This window comes from Emydura macquarii, unplaced genomic scaffold (genome assembly GCF_026122565.2).
Source record: "Emydura macquarii macquarii isolate MOO-44397 ecotype Brisbane River unplaced genomic scaffold, CSIRO-AGI_Emac_v2 contig_3530, whole genome shotgun sequence".
Classification (NCBI taxonomy): domain Eukaryota; kingdom Metazoa; phylum Chordata; order Testudines; family Chelidae; genus Emydura; species Emydura macquarii.
The window spans coordinates 7,510,722-7,536,944 of record NW_027133667.1 but is presented as its reverse complement, the minus strand read 5'-3'; the positions used below and the strand labels follow the sequence as shown (position 1 = coordinate 7,536,944).

At 40.8% G+C, this 26,223-nt stretch overlaps 1 protein-coding gene across 1 annotated transcript in view; it reads left to right on the top strand.

The window, feature by feature from the left end:
* RESF1 (retroelement silencing factor 1) overlaps window positions 1–26,223 on the top strand; it is a 48,483-nt gene that overhangs the window by 13,320 nt on the left and 8,940 nt on the right. Inside the window, exons 2-3 of the mRNA XM_067536108.1 lie at window positions 13,853–13,895; window positions 24,874–24,960. The gene's annotated coding sequence lies outside the window, so the exon portion shown is untranslated. The remainder of the gene's footprint in view (window positions 1–13,852; window positions 13,896–24,873; window positions 24,961–26,223) is intronic.

The window sequence follows — 26,223 nt, the reverse complement described above, 5'->3', positions numbered from 1 at the left end:
GTTAATACCTCTGTTTAATAAATCATTTAGTTGTAAACGTGAAATGTCTTTTGATAACTGTTTTGGGATAAATAAACGTAAGGTTATATCGTTTCATACAAATTTTATATGCTGTTTTGTGTTTTATTAAATTCCAGTTACTGTCCTACTGCATGCAACTTGACAGAAATCATGAGCAAAACGTTAATTATAAATAAGCAATATGTCATTCACCTTTTTCTACCATACTAAAAATGTACAATTAATAAGTATCTGAGAATATTGAGCTATATAATTGCTTAAATAAATATGTATAGTTATGGTGTACCATCCTAGATATAAAAAAAAAGTATCAAATCTAGCATAAAGGTTCTTTGTAGTTGCAAATACTCATGTTTTAATGGTTACATCAACCAATGAGAATGAACCTTTTCTTTAGAAAATAACTGAAGTACAAATGGAAAAGTTGATTTCAGTTGGGACATTTAAATTGGTGATTTAAATTGCTTTGATTTAAATCAATCCACCCTGCAAAGTAAGGAATTAAAAGAAGCGGTAACTATACTCATGCAGGTTCTGAAGTTCGGTACAGCTACAGCTGTGTAAGCTGGTTTGCTTAATAACAAGCAATAAGTGTGCTTAATACCTAAAGCAACATTACCGTCATGTCAAGCAAACTAGGCTGAAGCTAGCCTTGCTAGTCCAAGTATAATCTCTGTATTTATGCATTAGAATTTATGCATTAGGATTAGAAATGATCCTTAAAGTAATTCTCCATGCAGTTTACATGATTGATGAGCTACAGGGATTTCTAACACAATAATAATATTATTATTATTAAGAACATCTGTAGCAGCAGTTTTTTGCGTTAATAACTCAGTGGATTATTCATAAATAAAATATCTCTTCTCCAGCACTGAAAATAGTTAGATCATAAGTACCCCATGTAAGTCATATTGTTTTGTTTATTACCTCACTTGTTTGTAGTAACGGACATCCTTTGTTACTTTGCTAAGGGCCCTTTTTGGGCATCTGTACTAAATCAGCAAGATTATGGTAAAGAGCAGGGTAGAGCACACACGTTCCTCATCATTAATCACACACTAGCTCAGTTTAAAACAAAGTGCTGTACAATAAGGATTCTGTTCTTTGACCAAAGAATCATGACAGTTTAGTATACCATTCACACATGGCCTCTAACACTGTGCTGTTCCTCTGTAGAATATTGTGGCCATGTAAGGTGTCGTTCATGTCACAGTAAATTGTTCAAAGTCGAATTGAACTTGATCATGCGCATCATCAGGCTCTTGGTGCCCCATTCCTGTTTCATGGCTACCAGTTCTGAGCAACATAGCTCCTCCACGTTCATTGTGGAGAGTCAACAGCCAAACTGTTGGAAGAGCTATGTCCAAATCCTCGGTACATGGACATCTTCAGTCACCCCAGAGCATGACTTACACAAGGCGTCCATTGTGATCTCAATTGTCAGATTGGAATCTGTCAGCAGCAACCCTATGATGTGATGGGTGGTTGGCTGAAGATGTTTGGAATGGTTTCCTTGTTAGTGATCCAACCATTTGACCATTGGGATTTGATCTGTCATGTAAGCTTAGGATACTGCTGAGCAAATTCCCAACTGGCTAAAGAATACGTGCAGCCAACCTCTATACTTCGGTCTTCACAATGACGAACTTTGTCAGCGTCTCCTCCATCAGTCAATGGCACATGTTGTCAATGAGTGTCAACTAACTAGACTTCATGGTGGCCTTTGCTGATGAAGCTGCTGTCAGGTGACTTGGCAAGCACAGCAAATACCAGAAGAAGTGTACAAAAGAATCATAAAAGATTAATGTTTAGTAATAAAACTCAAGTGATGTGATGCTTGAGCTACTAACTCAGTGGGGTTGCAACAACTTGTTTGGACAACTCATCAGCTGTTCATTCAATCAATGTGTGCTGCTAACCAAATCACTTTGTGTAACTCTAGTGTGTTGAAGTGTGGTTGCTCTCACTTGAGTTAGGCTAGCTCAGATTGCATTAACTCAGGATAACTGTTGCAGTAAAGACAAGCCCCTACATTGTAAGATCTCTGGGGCAGGGACTGTCTTTATGCAGTTTGCACAGTGCTGGATACAGTGTGGTCCTGGTCCATGGCTAGGGCTTCTAGGTGCTATTGTATTTAACTGAACCTGTTAATCCAACTTGTCCATGTTTGTATCTATGTATTCCTTACTGGAATGGGCCTGACATAGATACTGTACCAGTTTTTTTAAAAATAGAATCAGTTGTGACAGAGAATTTTTATAGCCTAGTGTTAGGGTGCGCAAGACTTTAACGCAAAATCAGCTTAGCTTGACAAGAGCAAGGCCCTAAAGGCAATGCTAAGCTTTTACAGCAAATATAACAAGAGTTAGGCCTTTCGGGAGCAGGACCCAGACACTGTTCTCTGACAAGCCTTGGCCCAAAAGAGGAAGTGCCATGGAGCCTGGAAAATCCTGAGATGAAAATATAAACCTGCTGATGCTTGGTCAGCGGAATAATCACCGTTTTAGCAATAAATTAAGCAGTATCAGCACTATGATTAAATTTTTTTGAAGTAAACAACTAATGTCACTTTTTATTCCAAGAAGTCCCTAATTAACCACCAATAGACTAATGGAACATAAGATAAGGCCCAATCCCTGTAGAGATTGAGATGCACGTCACCGACCCCAGTGATAGCAAAAAGGTATAAGAAGGTCTGGTAGCCCCCTCCTCCCGAGAGACTCCCGTGGATCCGCGGAAGCGCTAGCGGATGCCTCGGGCAGGACGGTTCCCTGGTCGCCACTCGCTTATCAGAACGAAACATGGGTCTCCTCGTTCTTGTATTGGTAAGCGCCCTCCTTCCCGCTTAGATAGGTCTACCTCTCCTAGATTAATGGGCCCCCCAGGAGTATATTGCTGTGGGTATCCTCTTGGTGGGTTTCTTTGCTTTATGGTTCACCTCACTGTTTACTAAGTGTTGCTGCTGCTGCTCAGCCAACGATAATAACAATAATAATAATGAATGTGGGCACTTTCCCGTGGTATAAGATGCATATATCCACCTGCAAATTGTTACTCCTTACCTTTAATGTGGATAGTAGCCTCTTCATACTGTCTCTGGTATGGGCAATAGTACTAAAAATTCTGTGGCACTGCTGCGACATTAATGAGGCTGCCCAGGGGTAAAGATGCCCACTCCTATGTGTCATAATCTACTCCTTACCCTTATGGTTGATTTGTGCCTGTATTTTACTTCTTATATTGGGCCTTGTGCTGAAACTTCTGGTGTGCTACTGCAAAAGGTTTGCGGTAACTTTTTTTCTTCATTATCTTACATAATAAATAAGCTAATTTTGAAATCATTTTGTCCGTTTGCTCCATCCCGCCACCAAGATATGATACTGAACATTACACTTGGCTAACTCAGTAATTATTCAAATCTCAGTGCGATACTTATTCTGATGTTGTACTCCGCCGAGACGGAGGGTTCATGATGTGAGATCTCGGTGGTGAGAAAAGAGCAGCCGAACGAGGAAGTGCCCACACAAGCAGTTTATTCAAGCAGCACTTCAAGTTACGAGTTACAAATCTTAGACTATAGCAAGCTGCTAACAGTTAGGAATCAGGTGCTTACCACAAAGAGGATGGGAAGGCCCATTCTCCACCCTAATAAACGAGTCGCAGCCAGGGAGCCAAGCTGCCCAGGCATCCGCTAGTACCTCCATGGAGAGCCTCCAGGTAGGGCGGCACCTGAGGGTCCCTAATATACCCCTTTTCCCAATCCTAGCAATAAACTCATTGTTTACATCTCAATCCATTGAGGGGTTGGGCCTTAACACTTGTTACTCTTACTCCTAATGACAGTTAGCTAGGGACCAGTCCTCAATAAACTGTGTTTAACTGTTTACTGCTAAATCTGACCCTTAGCTGGTTTAAACTGGTTCTGCGGTTGGACTAACTTCTGTTTCCATCCCGAGGGTATTTCCAAGCCTCGAGGTTACTTCCTCAAGGGACTATCCAGCTTCCACAAACGGGTGTTTCCAAATCTGGGCCTCGGGAGGCCTACTTTGGTTCATCAAGCCTGCTTCCGATTTTTAGGGCCTAGTCTTACCATGCTAAGCTGTCCTCACATTACAATAATCTTGTGCACCCTACACATGTCTTTGAAGAAAAGCTCTTTCCAGAATCCAAAACATATTAAATATCAAATATGGTGAAACAGAAAAGGGAAGAAACTAAACAGTGACTGAGATCAGAAGAGTCTTTTTATAGATAAGAGGAAGTTTTCAGTACAATGGATATACCCAATGTATTGTCAAAGGGTTACTAAGCAAAAAACAGGGAAGTCCTTACATTAAGTCCCTACAGGTTGTGCATGCTGACCAGGCCATCTATCAGTGGAAATAAACAAATAAGAGAGGAGAGAGCTTTTGCTGTCTACATTAGTTTTGTAATATATGTAAAATAATGTATTGTATGAGTTATCTAAGATATGCAATGCTTGATGCTGATGGAAGGAAAGTGAGGGTTATATAATTTGGATAAGTATAAAAATGCTAGAATGTAAGGGGTAGCTGAAGCGCCATGGGAGAAATCCGCCATGACCTGTCTACAGCCCAGGAGAAGATAACTGGCCATTGTCTTTTTCTGCTTATCTGTACCTAGTTATTGCTTTTATGTTTTGACAGCAAGATATGCATTTTGATTCAAATAAAGGTTCAGTGGCATATGGAGGGTCTCCGGTGCTGGGGGGCCAAGCCTACATTTGCGCCTCCACACTTCATGCCCCCCCATGCAGGAAGGGTCCTGGCACCGCCCCCCCCAGCTGCCTTGGGGAGGGGGAGGGTCTGTACCTGTGGGTGGGTGGGGGGGGGCAAATGCAGGCTTGGCTCTGTCTTCACTGCTGCTCAATTGATCCAGATAGATTGTTTTGACGGTGGCAAATTTGCTGCCGTGAGCGTGTACATAGTCTATGGTATCTTGAGGAACTACTATTGTTTTGTCTAGAAGGGAGCCAAGGACCAGAGCAGTCCACAGCCACTACCCATTTTACCATAGGGCTGGAGCAGTTCCATAGGTTTGCCACCTCTGACATACAAATAAAAAAAGATATCTGGGATGATCCTGAGCCCATAAAACAGCTGGCACTGAGCACCCTTACAGATTTCCTAGGACAGCTACCTAAAAAAAGGGATGATCCTGGGATAACCTGGGCAGGTGGCAACTCTAGGAACTGACCTTTGAAGGCAGAGGTGACTGAATGGGTAGATGAGAGGGAAAGATAGAAGTGAAGTTGATTGATAGTGAGAAGTTAGAGAATGAAGCTTTGTCATCTAGGAAGGTAGAGCTGTACAGCACACTCTGGTAGTGGAGGCACAGCTGATACTGGCAAGAGGGGTGGGTGTATGTGGGGCTGTGTTGTGGGTTTTTTTTTTTTTTTTTAATACCAGTTACCCAAACAAAATAAGCTTTGCTGGCAAAAGGACTTTTTGCTGGTTTAACTGCATCTTCTGTAGGACTTTTTGGTGGTATAAGATTGTAAAGAATCACATTCCTAACCAACATTATTATACTGGCAAAAGTGAGTGAGATTTGGTGATAGAGGGAGCAGCGGGAGGAAAAAGAGAGGAGGAGAGGTAAAGAACAAATTTAGAGGGAGGTAAATTTAGAGGGAGAATGTTAGACAAAAGGGAAGAGATATAAAAAATGAAGAAAAAGATGCATCATGATCAGTGACAGGAAGTGGAGTGAAGATAGGTGCGGGGGTGGGTGGGAGGAAAGTGGTGGTTGTAAGTGAGCATGTGTGAGAGAGAACACAAGCATGGCAGAGAAAAGACCAGATTATCAGGCTGTGTTTTATCACCTTTGTACCTTGAAAGCTGCCCTAACAGGGCAACTGGAAATTGCCCTTCTGTAGGGAAATCCGTGGGGATATGAGGTCAGTGTGTTGTGCTCTGGTGATGGGCCACCCTCCAGATAGCATCCGTGGTACTGCTCTCCTGTCAGCGTTGGAGAATGATGTGGCTTTCTCCAATCCCAGTTACCAGGAAGCTCCAAGATCTTTGCATCTATCAGCAACAGTCATTTAAAGGCAATTTCAACAACTGTTGTGTTTTGTTAGGAGATACAAAACAGAATCTTTTTTTTTTTTTTTTTTTTTTTTTTTTTTTTAAACACTCTGGAGTCAAACGAAAAGTAATCCACAAAGACACCTAGCAAACATTAGTATTGGCTGCAGCTGTTACCCAAAGAGGCAGCTGACTCTACCATATGTCTCAGCAGGATTTTGTTTGTTTTAAAATTTATTTTGTATTATGGTAACATGTAAAGATTGCAACTGAAATCATGGCCCAGTTGCATGAGGCACTATATAAACACATAGTGAGTGACCATGGCTGCCTCTAAAAGAGCTTTCAGTATAAATAAACAAGACAGACAATGCATGGAAGAGGAAATGGAGGCACTGAGAGGTGAAGTGACTTGCTGGAGAGCCCACAGCTGGTCAGTTATCAAGCCATTTTAGTCCACTGAGCTTCTAACTCTTCAGTCATGTCTGCTATCAAAGACAAAATGAGTCTCTATCACCAGTAATAATGACCTGACAGAGAAAGAGGTAAAAAAAAATATGAATCCAGATTATCTTTTGGGCAGCTGATCCAGGTAACTGGCAGAGGATGTTTTTGTCAAAAGTCAGACAGTCTTCAGGCATGGCCTGAAGTCCTCCTTGTTAATGCATCTGACCCAGTGAAAAACAGTATCACCTGTGATTGTTCCTTGATACTCTTGCTCATATCATCACCTGTCTGCAAAAGTCCAGTCCAGTATGGAGTTGCTGCTTTACCATGCATTGTGAAGACTGGACCTGTGGCGGTGGGGTGAAATGAATAAAAGTTGCGATCTACCACTCCGTCTTTAAGGTTGAAACAGCTTCATGAGGAATCAACAAGTGTGGTGGTATTTCTGTTATCAGAGGTGGGACCAACCTTGTCCTATCCTTCCTTTTGGTACTTACAGTCTTGTAAGCAGCAACAAAAGAAGCAATGTAAAGGGAAGAGTGCTACACCTAGGATGACTTTTAGGTTGTTCAGTGATCATTGGTGTTAGCAGTTGAACCAGACTCCCATGATCCTTTGTGAATGAACCAAAGTCATAATGCTTGTATCTATAATTGTTGATATTTCAGCTGCACCTTAGCTTGTCAGCTGATGGTATTAGTACCTTTTAGTAAATATTAGCCATTTTAGCTCTTTTCCTTTTTGTATATTAAATTTATTTTCATATTAATTATTCTCCCAGAATCTTTATAGTATTAGCAAAGAGTGTATATAAACAATAAGGCCAAAGTGTTGGTTTATAATCTCTGAGTGATCTATATTTAGGAATTTCATATGATTGCATATTGTACTGTACTTAATTATGGCTGGCCCAAATCTGGGGAAACAGATGTCTAGGAAAGAGCCCTCACTCAAACTATTATGTCTATAGAAATATAAGCAAGACTGGGTGTCTGAAAAGGAGCAATTGTTACTGCAGATGTTTTCTGAAATGATGAAATGGGGATCCGTTAAAAATGTTAACTCAGTGAGAGCCGCCGGTTGTCCCGGCTGTCAGTAATAATGACCAGAGTAGAATTTCCTTAATTTATCAGTCATGTAACCTAAAGATACCATAAAGGAAATTCCGTAAGCAGTGAGGTAAAACAAAAATGTTGAATAACATATGGTGAATTTAATCATGGAAAAGTAGTTTTCCTTCCAAAAGCAGTTTTGTTGTCTCAGACCATATAAAAGTACTGAGGTTTTGAAAATTGATGGGGGGGAGTGTCAAACTGCTGGCATCCCACCATTTACAGAATGGGAGAGACAGGAGCCCGTTCTTTGTCGTACATCAGAGGTGTTTGTTTTTTTCTGTATTCTGTATAGCACTGCACTAATCTTTGATAACCTTTGATTTAAATAATTCCATTTGAGCCTGCTGTTTGACAATCTGGAATCATTATTGAGTTCAAACATGGGATAATGGATTGTGTGTGACTTCTTATTCTGACCTCTTGAAAGTGTGTCCACATATCCAGGAAGCCATACAGATGGTTTAATTGTGTCTAATGATCCAGTGCTCATGCTCCCAACCGCAAATTTCACCCTCTAGTCCTTCCTGCAGCTCATATTAGAGTACCTCCTACTGCTGAAACAGTCAAGCCTTCTATTCAGTCAAGATTCACCGGGTGGCCATTTTTGCCTTCCACCCCAAGATTCACACAAGATGGTGATCTGTTTTTTTCAAAGGCATAGAGAGGGTGTACCCCCAAGTTATAGGTCGTCGTTGTCCCTCCTTCCCCTCCCCCCAGGGACCTGAACCTCATCCTGTCAGAACTTACTAGGCTTCTATTTGAGCCACCAGTAACATGCTCATTGTTACACCTCTCTTGGGAAGTGGCCTTCCTAGTGGCCATCACCTTGGTTAGAAGAGTCTCAGAGATCCGAGCCCTCACATCGGAGCCCTCATATATGGTCTTCTTCAACGACAAAGTCCAGTTATGGCTACATCCATTGTTCCCACAAAGGTGGTCTGCTTGATTCAGTGGAATTGTGAATCTTCCTTTCAGTCTTCTATCCTAAATCTCATGCAAGTAGAGAGGAGTGTAGTGCCTCTTAGGGGGGCCCTGACTTTCTACATACAAAGTACCAGACCATTCTGCAGATCTACTCAACTGTTCATAGCAATAGCGGAGAGGATGAAGGATCACTAATTCTGAAGTGATTTGAGGAGAGTAGCATGTATGAATATACAAACCTCAGATAAAATATTATTTAAGTAATCTGTGTTTCAAATGGGTTTCATCCTGATAAGCTTAAAAGGATTTTTTTCTGTCAATGTAAATTCCAAAAGATAAGCTGTTTGATCTATAACCTAATATAAGAGGCTTACTGTGTAAATGTTTTGTTGGCATGATCACTGGTCTGGTTTTAAAATTAGTGGAGGAGAAACTGGAGATAGTGGAATTGATCATAAGTTTGAACTTTGAATTTTGCTGATGAATAATTAGTGAGTATATTTTATTGCTAATTTTTCCCCACCAGCCGTTTTTATATCATTTTTATATTTTTTTTTGTCCATAAATTGGTGATAGTGTCATTTTAAGACTCTTCACCCAGATGATACCATGCTAGCTAGCTTCCTTAGAAGTGGTCACCTCTCTTTTATTAATATATATTTGGGAGGTCATAAACCTACAGTCTTTGAGGTATAAATAACACCAATTTTTTTTGTATCACTCATTTAAGTGAGGCTCTTACAAACTGATGTTTGTATTAGTACCCAGTACCTGTTAGTAAATATTAACCCTTTAATCATTTTCTTTCTGTATATTTCATTCATTTATAAATAAACTTTCTTTAGAACCTGTATGATATTAACGAAGAGTATGTTTGTTTGAATTCTAAAGCCCAGAATACTGGCTCTTAAGTAAGTAACCCTATTCAGGAATTGTATTGAATAATCCTTCATGTCCATTAAATTCCATCAATGTGATGCAGCTGTGAAAAAAGTCTAATGCAATCCTAGGATGCATCAAGATGCATCATATTTCCAGTAGGGACAGGGAAGTGTTAGTACCCTTATACAAGGCACTGGTGAGACCTCATCTGGAAAACTATGTGCAATTCTGGTCTCCCATGTTTAAGAAAGATGAATTCAAGATGGAAGAGGTGTGAAGAAGGTCTACTAGGATGGTCTCAGGAATGGAAAACCTATCTTATGAGAAGAGACTCAAAGAGCTTGGCTTGTTTAGCCTTGTTCTGTGGCCTGCAACATGCAGGAGGTCAGACTAGATGATCATGATGGTCCGTTCTGATCTTAGAGTCTAGGAGGTAGTCTTGGAAACCATTCCCTTAAAATAATACATAATGCTTATGAAAGCATATATAAACCTGGGAAACTGATGAGGAATAATTATTACAACAGATCTTTCCTATTAGGGAAACAAGGAAGAAAGATTATGGGGGAAGAAAGAACCACTGAAAGATATTATCTTGAAGAATTGTTAGTCCTTTCAGCTGTAAATAATGCCTTTACACACAAATCAGGTAAACTGAGAGAGGATAAGAAATTATATCAGAACATATGTTTCTTTCTTTTGGCAAAGAGAGGTGTCTTTGTTTAAAAACCCTATATAATGAAACTGGTTTTGGAATTTAGTTGGGGACTGAAACTGTGCTTCCCACCAGTTGCCATGAAGAAGAGAGACGGATCCAGCTCTTCGTCACTTCAGGGGTATTAATGCATCTCCTCTTGCTGTATTCTGTATAGTGCTGTACTAATCTCTGTTAATCTTTGATTAAATAATTTCAATTGAGCCTGTTTGACTGTCTCAAGTAGTTGTTAACTTAGACACACAACACTTGCTAAGGGTGACCTAATTTTGAACTTGATGGGACCAAGTTGCACAGTATGTTTCACAGCTGATCTTTCCAGAGAGCAAGGAGAAAGGCAATGCAAGGTGGAGGAAGCAAAGTTCACAAACTATTAATAATCAAGGGTGAGGTTGAGAAACCTCACTTTTCAGGTCAACAAGCCATCTGAAGGAAGACTAACATTTCAGAATCTCCAAGACCTTGGAGAGAAGAAGTTATGATGTCCGCAAACACGCTACTTCAACCTTTTAAACCATTCTCTCTCTGCACCTGAAGAACTGCTGGTAAGAAGTGCTGTGCCAGCAGAACATCACCACCTGGATCCTTGTCTGCAGTTTTAGCTTCTACTCTGAGAGTCCGAAAGACTCAACGCTGAATGAAGAGTTGGGAAATCTCCTTTTATCTATTCTTTTCCTTTTTTTGTTTTTATTATTGGCAGATGTACAAGCCTTCTTATGTGGGTGTGGTTTTTTTGTTTTTTTTTTTGGGGGGGGGGGTAGGATGTCAAAGTGTGGCTGCACACATGTATGTGTGTAAGCATAGCCATAAAGCCTACTGTAAAGGAAATTATGCATGTGGAAATCATTAGCTGGAAACATGAGAGTGGTGAACGATAGGATATTATACATGAAAGTGTCATGAAGCTATAGGATAGGAATGTCCTTTGTAAGCAGAATTTAACAGAGAAACAAAAGAAAAGAAGGAACATATATATAAAACTGCAGTGTAAGCAAAAATACTAGGGAGAAACAGGAGATGTGCACCATCTGGTTTTAATATCGGGGGGGGGGGGGCACTCCTTTAGGTAAAAGCTATATAAGCATGAATAAAAGAAACAGGAGGGACTTGCAATCCTCTTATTGCAAGTCTTCAGCTGAATAAAGGATTCTTTTCCTATGAAACTGTTTGTGTCTGTACAGCCGTTTCGTCTCAGCTGAAAGGGACCCTGACTCAATTATATGCATGTGGGTAAACAGGCTTTATTTGCTTAAACCTGTGGCTGTAATTCATGCATGTCCCTCACACTACATAGGGAAGGCCTTAAGTGTTTTGCAGGATTAAACAGCTTTAAATACTTTCTCACAAAATTATTCATTAAAGTGTGTTCTGTCTATGTTTAAAAGTCTTGAGAGATTCGGTAAATAAGAATTGTCAAACTCCTGCTTATCAAAAGTGTTCTTTTACGATAACTCTTGGAGAAGCAGGGGGACTGAAGTCTTAAGAAGGAAGCTTTATAATTGGCCCTGAGGTGGTAGTGATTCAGACATCACATATTAAGATGCTTAACCATTCAAATTGTAGATTTAATTGAGTCTGGTAAATCCTTAGTTGGGATTTATAAGCAAATGGGTAGACATCTTCTTGGAATCTTTAATTCTTAGAATGAATAACTAATTTTTGCATTAATTTGATTTGATTTTTACCTTCAGTCCAGTACTGAGACTAATTTATTTGATTTGATAGTTGCAATGCTTGTTTTTAGTTTGGTTTAATGTTAATAGTAGATTTGCTTAGTTTTAGTTCTAATAAACTTAATAAAACTAATAAAACTTAATAAAACTAAAAAAAACTTAATAAAAATAATAGTTTTAGTTCTAATAAAATTTAAAAAACTGATATTGAGTCATTTATTTCAATAAGCAACATGGGTCCAGTTTTACTTTGATTTTCTTCATTTTAGGATTCTGTGGTTTGATAGTTTTTACAGGCATTGCAGCTTGTCTCTGAAGTATGTTCTGTAACCTCAAAAAAAGTTTAGATAAACTCTGTGTAGTTCCTCTTGCTTAAGAGATGCAGCAGCTTATCTTTTTAAATCTTGTAGAATATCTCTATTAGAGAGTGATGATTACATTACAGAAATTTTGATTGTTAGTGGGAAGGAAAAAATACTAAAAATTCCAATAACAGTATTTTATTACTCCCAATTTAAAGAATTATGAACATTTTGATATTTGAGGCAAAGATAAGGCTGCTGGTAGCTTGAAATATCCCTAGCGGCTAGACTCTGCCAAAACAGGAAGTCTGTTTCCTTTTGCTTGAAAAAAGCTGTTCATTTTCAATGGGTAGCAAACTGAAGGTGAACCACTAGTAAAGCTCTTCAAATTCAGAAATGGTCTGACAAAAGGAATGTAAGAGTTCAGTTTAGATTATTGATCCATGAGACATCAGATAACTCATCTCAACTTGTGTTTTATTAGGCAAGGATAGATCGATTCAATACAGAAAGGGTTAATGCTTTGCCCTGTCTGGGGAAAGAGGCTCGCAGTTTCACTGTGTTCCAAAAATCACTCACTTATATAGCTATATTTATATCCTACATATTTACAACAATTCTTATTGTCACATTTCTTTCCAACTACAATTTTACATCTTGCAGATGCATACTTTCCCAATCAGATCACTGTCTTGTACTCCCTCCCTCCCCCTACCCCCCCCCCCCCAAAAGTCTCAACAATTTATCAGAAAATACAGCTCCATGGTAACCATAGATTTACACTGTATTTTCATCATCCAATTTCTCTTCTCCCCTTTCCCCAAAGTATGGAAAATAAATCTTAAGAATTATGCACCATGAATGATTTTCCTTTAACTTCTGTAGTATGGTCAGGCCAATAAGGATGATTCTGGATAAATGATTCTGAGTTTACAGGTTCAAGACATTTTCATGGTTTGATCTTAAGGAAGTTTGTTGTTATAGCACCATGCTGTGATGTATAAGAGTCACATGAGGAACGGATGAGGCTCTGTTAATGTAAAGCACTTGGATAGAATGCCTGAAGTTTCTGATGAGAAACTGAAAGCAAGACACACAGGAGCTGTAGAAAATTCCAAATGCATTAATTCAGTGTTAAATCTGCACTTGCAGGAGGCTAATCTTGGGTCTTATGGAGGAAGATGGGTCCCTTGAGCTCTCTAGCAAATTAATCTGCTAACTGATGGAACAGAACTCTATGTAGGCCAAGTTGACGTGGATAAGAGGACAAAATTCCCTTTCCTTCCCGTCCTTCCTCAAAACAGGGAAGCTGTTAAGTTTAGATGTTTAGTTTTAAAGGAGAAAAGGCAAATACAAAATAGGGTTAATGAACACCAATGATGGTGATGAAATAAAGTGGTAATCTTCCAAAAAGATAACCATGTTCTCTAAAGCACTACTAAAGTAAATAAATCAAAGACCAGTTAAAATACATGGTCTGTTTTTGATATCTTGAAGAGCCACAATCTGATAATTTATTTGCAAGTTAGAGAATACTATAGTAAACTAGAGAAGAGGATCACCTCATCTAAATGTTGCTTTTATAAACAAAAAACATAAACAAAATCTCCCAGACTAGTTTGAGGTAAGCACAAGCAATAAAGTTAAAATTCCTCTTGATTAGGTGCTATTATTCTCAACTTCTGTTGGCTTCTATTGTCTAATAATTTTTGTTACCTTGCAGGTTATATGAAGACGGGAAGCCTCCTGTCCAGAATACTATCAGAGTAAGTGGTTCTCATTGTTACACAATTTAATAGTGAATTTGATCAATGTGTGAGTTTATTTTCCAACTTGCAAAATATAACTGGACACTCTCTTGGGGGAAGAATCAGGTTCATGTATGTAAAAAATGCTCTTTCAAATCTGGCATTTTACTGTTTCCACAGAAATCTTATTTTGGCTTTTGTATTCCTTTGACTGTCACTGGAATAATATTTCCACTTATAGGGTAGAGTGTAAGCATCTTGATCAGAATTGGGAGCAAAATCAGATCTCTTGTTTCCCTGTCTTGTGCCTCAACCACAAGACCTCCTTCCTCCTATTATTGTGAAAAAGCATCCTATTGCATATTCTTACTGTATGATCCAATTCAGACTAACTCTTTTGCAGTTTATCAACTTCAAACCTTATTTCTGCTAGGCTTGAACTAAATGTTCTCAAGATCTAAACCAGAGCTGTAATCTAAACCACAGTTCTGGGCGCCAGAAATTGATAAATTCTAATTCTGGTATTTGATTTGTCCTTGATAGTGATGGGCAAGCCACTGTTTCAACTTCTCCTTCTGTAAAATGAGGATAATATCAAACTACCTCACGAAGATTATGGAAGTTTTCATTATAGGTGGAGCAGGTAGCACTGCCTCCTATTAAGGTTTTCCAAGCTGAATGTCTTTGGAAGACTTCAGTGAAAACAGTTCACCTGTTTCTGAGAATGAGGCTAGAGAATTTATTTTTCAGTGTTAAAAAATTCTGGTTACCTTTTCTTTGGAAAGTCCTAGAGCTATCCTGCTTTGGAGCAGGGACTTGACTTGGCAGGGAGGTGGCCTTTGTGTCCAGGATATGATTTTTTTTTTTTTTTTTTTTTTGCTGTCCTCGACAAAATGTACTCAATTTTGGGCAAGTTATAAGCTGTTGAAATATTGCAGTTCACACATGCTCAGTGGAAACTTGCTAGAGCTTTGCACCTGAAATCTCTGAGGATTCTGGCAATACTGAGTATGTACTATACTCTCTCAGTTCCTAGTGCTGACCAGACTATAGATGTGACATCCCCACAGAGCAGCTGAGCATGCTTCTTCCTCTTGCAGCTCCTACATGTGACCAGACTGCATGTGTCATCCTTACAGCGTGAGTGAGCATGCTTCAACCTAAGGCTGCAAGGGTGAAGACAGTCTTTCCCTGTAATGGCAGCCACCCCAGGCTGGTGTCAGGCCAGGCCCTGGAAATGAGAACAGGAAGCTTGTTTCTCCAGTGCTCCCATGTTTCCCACTGCTAGCACCCAGGACATGTGGAGAAGAAGACTGTCTGATTCAAATGTCGAGGGGATAAGAGCCAGATGTAGGATGTGTGGGAGAGGGTCAGAGGAATAGATTGGGACAAGAATCCTGGGATGGAGACTGGGACTGGAGGTTGGTAGGAGGTGAGACTGGGACAGGTTGAGCAAGAAGAGTAGGTCTGGGAGCCAGGGAGACAAACTGAGCTGGGAGGTGAAGAAGACTGAGACTGGCAGTATGAGTAGATTGTGACTGGGAACCAGTGGGGTGCCTAGAGATGAAGGGGAAACAAAGCTGCCAAGGTTGCACTGGCAATTCTGACATTTCTTTACTCTGAGTTCTTGACTTTGCAACTTTAATAGGGTTCTTTTAATGTAGTTTTTTTGCATATAACTATAAGGACTTCAGACAACAGTTCTGAGTATCACTACAGTCAATCTCTTCTTAACCAAAACAAGTTTAAACAACATTGTTCACTTGATCACATTCTAATGTATTTAAGAACAACTGTCTAGTGAAAGCTCCAAAAGAGAAATATAGTAGTAATGCAAGTAAGAGAAATAAAACTTCAACACATGGAGCAAACAAAAAGCATAAATGCTAATCCTGATGGAATCCAAGTCCTAGGAGTTAAAATGTGTGATTTTCACTAGTTTTAGTGTTATGTTTTAGCTGTCCTATTTATCTTTAAATTAATAAAGAATTGATCTGTCCTGAGAACAGGGAAGTGAAACTCTGCTTATTGTAAATAAAGGTTGCTTGTTTAATGCTGTTAGAAAGCTAACTAAAGCTAGGGGATCATAATGATTACCACTAGAGAAATTCTGCTCTAAAAAATTAAAAAATCTGCAGACAATATTGTAAAATTCTACAGAAATCGGCATATTTAATTTGTAAAAATAACACCATATACTCACACCAGTTTCAGTTATTTTGGTTATTTATTTATACCTGTCAGCAAGTATGTCTGTAACAATACAGACGATAAAAATGGTTCCCCCGGGAGTAGAGAGTTAAAAAAGCTCCCTACAACAACCCAGTTCCTGTTTCTCTCTTATGCTTTTGTTGGGTGCCTCAGTCTGGGAGTGTCACATGTGCCAGCTGGGCACATCTTGCGGGGAGAACTCTGCCCCTCCGGTCTTTTAGTCAATTCTCATTTTTTTTGCCCTGCCCCTGTAGGGCTGCCATATTTCAAGTTCCCAAATAGAGCATTCTGCCAGGGGGAGCTGCAATTGGGGTACAGTTGGGGGGAGCTGGAGGGTGAGTATACTGGAAAAGGGCATTTTTGGGGGTGTGTGTGCTGGTCGGAGCTGTGTGGAACCCCCAGCCCAAACACCCCAGCCCCCTCCTGGTTATATTTGTAAAAGAAATGATCAGTGAGATCTTGTTCCAGGGACAAGGCAATACGTCGCGTTTATCGCAAATACATAAGATCTTAAAAGCTATTGCATTCATATACTCACACATTCATTCATGCCCAAAAAGTCCTGCAAGTTGTTATAATATAGATACCAGTCCTTTTTATGCGTTGCTTGAACCAACCTAGGAGCCAGGTAGGCTGGGCACAAGGAAGGAGCCAGGCTGCTGTCGGTCGCAGTCCGATGCTCCTGATGATAAGATGATGACTGCAGAATGAAACCCAAAGTTTCCATGTTCTCACCCCATCATTTATAGTAATTGGCTCTCATGTAAGTCCATGGGTCTTGCTGCGTCAGGCTACCTCCAGATCCATCCAGCACAGTTAATCGCTTTTTGGCTAATTGCAAGCCTGACTGTTTTCTTACCTCTTACGTTTCTTTCCCAGGGTGGATGCATGCTTTTGGGTCGTCTGTCTGCATTCTTCGACCTTCAGGGTCAGGATGCGACTGCAGCTGGTGCTTTCACTCCTTTTCCTGTTCTCAGAACAACTCTATGCTAGTGTCTCTTTTCTTCTCTAATTTTCCCCCTTACACATACATTCCTTATCCATGCACAAAAAGCAATTAATCAAAAAATTTCTAGATTCAATAGTACAAGGTTCAGAAAAACAACAAAATGGAGCTTACTTAACAAAATGGAAGCTACTCATACCAAACAATAAACAGCAGAGCATAAAATCTTAAAATATCTTTGATTTAACTCTCTCCTCCCCACCGCACCCCGAACTCAGCATCAGGTTCTGGTCCATGCGGCTTTGTTACTGTCCTGCCGGGGTACGCAGTGTAGCCCTGCCCTTCCTCATCATTTTGCGAAAATGAACACAACCACATGTCCCAGGTCTGCTCCTTGTCCTTGGGTGAATGAGGAACAGGCGCAAACAGCCAGAGCGTGCAGCACTGCATGGACTTCATCCCCATTGGTCCAGGCGCTCTGCTTACTGCGGGGCTGCGGTCTGCGCTGCCTCTGTTAAGGGCATGCTGGGAGCTTCAGATGCTGGGTACCTTCCAACTCCTCCTCCCCTCAGGACTGTCCTCTGTTTGTGAGCTGGGGGGCCAGGCTGTGCGGGTTCCAGCGGTGGCCAGCAGCTCTGCTGAGCCAGTTCTACAGGAAAAATGAAATTCTGTGCAGAACATTAATTCTATGAAAATTCTGCCAAGTGTATGCTTGTTTACTAATGGACATTCTGCTGTATTAACAAAATGATTTATGTTTGGGAAAAGAAAGTCAGAGAATTTTTAGTAATGCTAACAAGGATTTTAGTTTTAGAGAATTTGCAATTTTCAGGAAAGTGTTAGAATCCAAACTTTGGAATCATTTGACATAGTTCAATCCATCTTGTCCCAGTGTTGGAGACTGGATTTTGAGAGCACTAAAATTGTCACTTGAAGAAAATCTGACAACACATAAGATTTGTGACAGAAGTGTATGAACTCACCCTGTACAGGAAAAGAAAATGCTAGTGTCACAGCAGAGCTTGAACAATACTCCTTGCTTTTTCTATACTTAACAATAACAGCATACACTGAAGATCTGAAAGAGTGCAACAAGAACTAAAGTTTGGAAGCTCCACTAGGTCATAAATATCCTCACATTTTCCCCCTTGCTTTTAAAGTGATGACCTGATTGGTTAGTACTGCTTCTCAAACTATAGGAGATTAATAAGATTGTGTAGTTTTTAGATTATTGTGACACAAAGGAATTGTTCCTCAATTTGCTGAAAATAGCCTTGATCTTGGCAAATGTTTGTATACTATATTAAGGGTAGGGGGAAGGGAGGGCTATATAAATTGAGTATTCAAAACGTTGAGGAACTACTTTATAAAATGTCAGCTGAGATTTGGTATTCATTTCCTAGGGCTTTAATCATAAACTGTGGAAGGAAGTATTGGTGAATTGGCATAGAGCAATAGTCCAAATATTAGTGGCCTTAAATATGGGATTAATTTTTCCTTTTGGCACTGAAGACTTTTTGGTTTGTTTATAGATTTAGTGTTAACTTGAATTATTAAGGTCCTTTTCTGTGGAGATTTATAATCAACCTGGAAAAGTGTCCTGGATTTTCCTATTGGATAAAATTTGGGGGGCATCTGCTAATGACTGCCTCATTTATGGTTGTATTCTGAAATAGGATATAAATGCCTATTTTTCAGTAAAAAGAGATGACTAGTCAGTGTGAAGCTTTGTACAAGATTAGTTTTTATGCTCTTTGAATTTTCTGTGTACTTCTCATTTGTTTTTTTCCATAAAAATGTGATACAAAGTCTGAAACGAGGCATTAGCTGAAACTTCCCCCTATTTTTCATTACTTACTAAAAAAAAAACCTCTTCTAAAAAAAAAACAAAAAAAACTAGTTAACTGTCTACACACAACTTGATAGAGGAATGAGTAGTGAATAGAATTGTACAACAGGTAGCTCTCTTTGTATTTTTTGCCATTATTCCTGTTACAACTGAAAGTTTATGTTCTGTGCACACAAGTCTCACTAGTTAACATGGCTGGATGCGAAAATGCTTCTTCGAGTGATGGTTCCTGTTGTATTTCACTGAGGGTTTATGCATGCTGCTGAGATTTTGAAAGAAGTGGTGTCTGTTGGTCCGTGCATGCACCCTTGGCTTGTCTCATGGTTTCGTCTGAGATGGTAAAGGGGGTGGTAAAGGGTACCTTGATACCAGGGAGGTTGGGAAAAGTGCCAGAGCCCTAGGAAATGTTTGCTGTGGGAGAGCCAACATCTCCATTTCTTCAGGGACCCTCTGCTTCCAGGGAGACTTCGTCCTGCACAGGGCACAGCTCAGGCACCCCATAGCCTACTTCTCCAGCGGTATACACTCTTCCACTAGCTCTGATGGTACCGCCGATGGAACAGGTCTCAGAATTTTTGTCTTTGGCAGAATCAGGTGAGGGACAGGGGCCGTCTATCCCTTCCCACCAGTACGAGTACCAGCAGAGACCTTCTGAATCATGGCAGTATCCTCCATTCCAGCTGCCCCAGAGTCACTGGTTTTCTGCACCATGGGGCCCACCGCAACATCCTTTGGATCAGTCATGCTGGCCCTGTTCGGTTGTTGGCCACAATACCCATCCATCTGTTCCATCAGGGAAATTTCACCTATTTCACCATCTCTGATGCCTTTTGAGTAGACACTCGGAACTGATGTTGGAAGAAAAGCTGCTCAGTCCGGAGCAGGAGAGATTGCCATCGCCCTCACCTGATGTGGCAGTGGCTTCGGCATCTCTCCCATTTCCTGAAGACTATTGCCAATTCCAGGATCTTCTGTGCAGAGTGGGAGGAGAGTTGCATGTTCCCTTGGAGGAGATCCAAAACACTCAACATAAGCTGATGAACATATTTCAGTCATCGGTGCCAGGTAGAGTTGCTGTGCCAATCAATGACAGCTGGAATGGTTTAGCATATGCTGGTCACATATTCGCCTACCCTCAAGGGGGCAGAAAAATGCTACTATGTACCAGCCAAGAAGTCTTGAGTTTCTTTTGTCCCTCATCCCCCGATTCACTTGTGGTCCAGACAGTGACAGAACAGGCTAGACACCAGCACTCACACTCCACTCCATCTGACAGGGAAGGCAAGTGCTGAACCTTTTTGGTCACAAGGTCTTCTCCTCAGTCAGTGTTCAATTCAGGATATTGAATTATCAGGCATTACTTGTCAAATACGATTTCCTGAAGTACAGCAAATTGGAGGACCACAATGAAAAACTGCCACAACAGGACCAAGTCCACTTCTAAGCAATAATAGAGGAGAAGGTAGCAAGAACATTGCTTCAATTAGTGGTGGATGTGGCAGATACCTCATTGTGCTCTATGGCTCTGGGCATAGGATGAGGAGGGAGTCATGGTTCCATTCATCTGGTTTTCCCAGTCAGAAAATGGATGACTCCTTCCACACACTCAAGGTTTTGAGAACTATACTTTGTTCCTTGGGTATTTACACACCTGCACCAAAGCATAAATTCTTCTGCTCACAGCATTACAGAACATCCCGGTTTTTCCATCAGAGGCCTTATGAAACACCAAGGAAGTGTCAAAAGACTGAAAGATGTCATCCTCTGGATGCATCCTTGCAACCTTCCTCCTCCCAGATACAGCCTGCACAGAAGAGAGATTTCTGAGGAATCCTAGAGAGCTGTCAACCACCTTGCCTGCAGCCATACAACCATCCCACCCACCTTCAGGGGTTGTAGCTCTCTTATTACTGCTGGGGAATGCAATAACAATGGACAAGTGGGTACTACTTGTGGCTATACAGTCCCCTATGGCTATACAATCAAATTCATCACACTCCCTCATCCAGTCTCCTCCCCGAATCCTCCTCAGGGACCACTGTCATGACAGCATCTTCATGCTAGTGGTGGACCCCTTACTACAAAGAGGGGAGATTGAGCAGATTCTTCCAGAATTCAAAGGACGGGGTTCTATTCAACGTTTTTCCTGATACCCGAAAAGAAAGGCAGATGGAGACCAATTTTGGAGCTCCGCGGTCTTAATCACTTCATCCGCAAACTCAAGTTTCATATGGTTACATTAGCAGCAATCATAGCATCGTTAGATGAAGGCATGTGGTTTATGGCTTTTCAAATGCAGGACACTTATTTTCATATAGACATTCATCTGGTCCACAGAGTGTTCCTGAGGTTCGTAGCTGGCCCAGAGCATTTTCAATATAGGGTTATGCCATTTGGACTCATTACTGCTCCCAGGGTCTTCACCAAGGTTTTCTCCTTCATGGCAGCCTATCTCAGGCATTATGGGGGTCCTTGTATTCCCCTGTCTCAAAGACTGGCTTCTAGTTGTGCAGTCCAAGGAGGAAGCTCAGCTTTCAATCTCCAGGTTGCTCAGACTCCGCATCAACGTAGAAAAATCAACTATGGACCCCACACAATGCCTAGACTTTATAGAGGCCTCCATCAAATCAGTCACAGCACAAGCTTAACTGCCGAAGAGCAGGTTCCAGACTCTGCAGGAAATCCTAGCCCACAAAGTCAACAGTCCTTCTGTCCTTGCCAGAACTTGCTTATCCCTCCTTGCCCCTATGACCTCGGGCTGCTACACCACCGCTTTTTCTTGACTGCACCATCAGTGCCTCCAGATGTGACTCCAGAGAGTTTACTCACCCACGCACCATGCCATGGACCTTATGCTGACAGTTCTCCCCCACAGTACTGTCTTCCAGTGGTGGATGGACCCATGATGGGTTTGTGTGAGAGTCCCCTTTCTCCCCTCCTCCTGAGGGCAGTCATCACTGACATATCCCTTAGAGAATGGGGAGCACATGTGGGAGACCACATGACACAGGGAATATGGACTCCTTGGGAATCCAGGATGCATATCAACATCCTGGAACTCTGGGCAGTAAGGAGAGCATGCATTGCATTTCTCCTATCTGTCCAGTCCCATCATATTCTTATGTTGGTCAACGCCACCACTGTTTGTTACATCAACAAACAAGGGGGCACAAAATCCACCATTGTATGTACAGAGGCAGTCAACCTCTGGAAATGATGCATTACCCACCAGATCTTGTTATCTGCGGCCTGTCTCCCAAGAACTCAGAATGTGATCGCAGACTCTCCCAGCAAATGGCTTGTGATTGACCACAAGTGGGAACTCTGCGATGCTGTTAGTGCATGACATCTTCAGCCAATAGGGAACTCTTGACCAGGGACCTCTTGGCCTTCCCCGTCAACAACAAACTTAGCACATATTGCTCCGGCGGGGGTGTTGGACTTCATTTTCAAGGCAATGCTCTCAAACTCCACTGATTAGACCAGATCAACTATGCCTTCCCTCCTCTTCCACTACTGCCACGAGTGCTCCACAAGATCAGACAGGACAGAGTGACAATCATCCTGATCACCGCTGGGTGACCCAGACAGTTCTAGTTTCCCAACCTCCTGCGTGTCGCCCATCCACCAATTCCCATGCGTTTTTTCTCCAAGCTACTGACACAAGGCAATGGCAGAATCAGACATACCTATCTGCAGATGCTTCACCTCGAAGTGTGGTATTTGGATGGGCATCTTCTCATGAACAGGCATGTTCATCAGAAGCGTGAAACATTCTCTCAAGCAGCAGGAAAGCCATTCACTTACTGTTTTCTTCCCAAAACCATACACATCTGCAAAGGAATGTCTAATCCATTCCCTCAACATCTGGCGAGCTCTGGCCTTCTACCTGCAGAGAACTAAATCAGTTAGGAAGTCCCCTAGACTATTTGTTGCAATAGCAGAGAGACTCCGGGGACAAACCATCTCCGCCCAGAGAATCTCTAAATGGATTTTGGGTTACATTAAACTCTGCTACGAACTGTCAGGCTTAAATCCCCCTACAGTGGTGTGGGCTCACTCCACAAGAGCGCAGGCTTTGACCACGGCCTCCCTTCAGGATGTGCTGGTTGTAGACAGACATATGTAGAATAGCCTCGTGAAGTTCTCTGCACGCCTTTGCTGTGTAATGCATCTTTGTTCGGGACTCATTGGTGGATACCTCCTTCAACATGGCATTTCTCTGCATGACCATTCCATACTCATTCTTGCACCCTTCTCCAATTTAGGTACTGCTTCTTAATCACTCTCAGGCCATGTCTATACTGATGGCGGCAAATTTGCCGCCGCCAGATCAATCTTTCTGGATCGATTGAGTGGTCAGTATAGACCCACTCAATCGATCAGGAAGTCGACTGAGTAAAACCACCCCCTCAAGAAACGTAGCGCTGCATCGACGGGAATGCTGTTCCTGTCGGTGCAGCGCAGTGTAGACAGTGTGCAGAAGGGAAGCAGAGCAGTCGACGTGAGTTACACAAGCTACTCTGCATAATTTGCATAACTCCCGTCGACTGCTGCCGAATCGTGAGGTAAGTGTAGACCAGGTCTCAGTGAAATACAATAGGGATGATCACTTGAAGAGGGGAAGGTTTCTTACCTGTAACTGGAGATTCTTCAAGATGTGTCGTCCTTGTCTGTGTTCCACTTTGTGCCCACCTTTCCCTCTGCTACAGATTGGTCAGTTCATGGTGGAGAAGGAACTGAAGATATGGTCCATCCGCCTCTCCCCTTATTGCCTTGGACGGAAGCATGAGGTGAGCCAGGGTGCATACACAGACCCACAGACAATATTTTCAGATTCTCCAACTGCAGATGCATGGTATGCATGCATAACCCTCAGTGGAATACAGATAGGGACCACCCATCTTGAAGAACCCACAGTTACAGGTAAGTAACCTCTTTTTTCTCCTTTTAAGGCGTTTATATTGTGCCTATATGGTAATGGGCTGTGAAAGTAGTAGGGAGTGAATGTAGTTACTTGCAGATTTTGCTGCTGCTTGGGAACGAAGTAGGACAGTAAGGACTAAGGGGAGAGACTAATATGCCTTTAAAGGTTATTGTGAAACAGACATCAGATGTTTGCATTGTTAGTAAATATTAATCTTCTGATTTTTTTTTTTGTATACTAAACTCATGATTTCTTGGCCAAAAATCCCAGAATCATTTGTGTTCTTAGCTAACCTTGAATGCCAAAGAGTGTTTTTAGACAAATGGATGTCTGTAGTCATAGCTGGACTGTACTTAATGATCCAATCGGTTTCCCCCCCTCACCTAGCTAACTTAGTTCAGATGTCCAGGGATGGACCCCTGGCAACTAATAAAATATGTCTCTAGATGTGTGTTGTAATGGACAAGATTGTGTAATTGATAAAGGATGCTTATAAATGCACACTGTTATTAATAAATTACTGGTAATTAACAACATGGACAGGGAATATTTGTTATAACAAATATGTTCTGTAATCAACATAACAGCAAACCACTGAGTAATGCATTGATTGTCCACTCATTAAGAGCTAACTGTGACCATTGATGGTCCCAGTAATGATAAATTAGATACAAATGTCGTTTGGCTTATTGATTCAAAATAAAAATCAAAGCATGACAGGATTTTCTTTGCCCTACCACTATATAAAGGGTTGAATTCTGGGGAGCTGATTAGAAGTAAAATGAGCTGCCAAACTTCTCCACTCCGGAGATTGGTATATATGTTTTATTCCTTTCTGTTCTGTATAGTGCAGTGTATTAAGTATTGATTTTGTCTTTCTTAAATAAAACTTCAACTGAGTTGATTATTTGACAGTATGTCTTACTAAATCCAATTACGCAACAGAATTCAATCCTTAAAATGGGTACTCAAGTATACAGTGAATATTTTAAAATAGCTGCAGAAATCAAAGGCCAACTTCAAGACCCTTAAATAAATACCTTTCTACTCTTAATTTTACCAGGTACAGCAAGTGGGTGACACCTGTGATTTGAAATATAAATTGGATTCCCTTTGCCTGTCACTAAATAACACAATTATTTCAAATCAGGTAAGATAGTGAACATTAGTCTGTACGATGCAACTAACTTGTTATAAATATAGTTGCTGCATAGTTGGTGGATTTGTTTTTGGCACTGCAGTTTGAACTTGCTAACAATTCTTTCAATGCATATGAAGGGAATATAGGATAGATATTTAAAAAAATTCTTAAGTCTCACTTTGAGAAATGGCCTACACAATTGGGCACCTAAATCCAATAGATTTTTAATGAGATATAGACCAGGTCTACACTACAAATTTTTGCCAGTATAGCTAGATCCATGGGGTGTGTATGTGGACGTAGTTTATGAAACACATAGTTGTGCTGGTAAAGGCTTTCATTTGTGAATGCAGTTGTACTGGCAAAAGCACAGCTGCACACATGCTAGGAGCATATTGGCAGTATAGCTATATCATCAAAGCCTTCCAAGTGTAAACCTAGTTTAGGAACTTAGGAGCCTGTGACTTTTGAAAATGTGATTTAGGCTCATGAGTCACTTGGGCAATTTTGTTTCTATATTGATTCTAATGCTTTTACTCTTGTAAGTATTACAGTGGTTTGTTTTCATCACTAAAATAAGGAGATACAACTTTGAACAAAGATGGGGACCAAATGTGAGTTAGAAGCTGCGATCTGATGCAATCATTTTTTACAGTAGACTGGCATGCACAATGGCTCTTGGATGGACTTAAGATAGACAATTGTTTTTACAATAGATGTTGAATTACAGAGTGGCAGTGATTAGTCTATTTATTCCAACTGACCTTTTATTATAAATGCTCTCCTCCCTCCAAAAAGAGAGAATTCCATTGCCACAGGGTGGCACTGGCCCTCTAAGAGGAAAGAGGCCAGTGCACTTTCTCAGCTCTCTCCCAATTAGGCTTAAAGAGGGCGCACATGGGCCTTAGAGGGGAAGGAGACCTAGTGAGTCAGTTTCTTCTTACTATTGACAATTACTATGAGATGCTCTACTCTTATTGTTTGTTAGGAATTTTTTGTGTGACACCACTGTAGCTGCTTAGTTTTTATTAGTTTGTATAGTGTATCAATTGGCTTATAACTTGGTATTTAAATTAGTATTTTAGACTTTTTAAAATTATTTAGCCATCTTTCTTGAAATGTATACAAATGCTTGATCTCAATACAGTAGTTACTTCAGATCTGGAAAGCAAATGGATAAGGTTTTATGCTCTGATTTTCAGGAAACTTTATGGTGTGATGCTGGATATCTGAAATATCTAGGTTAAACAGAAATTTTGTATACCAGAGCTC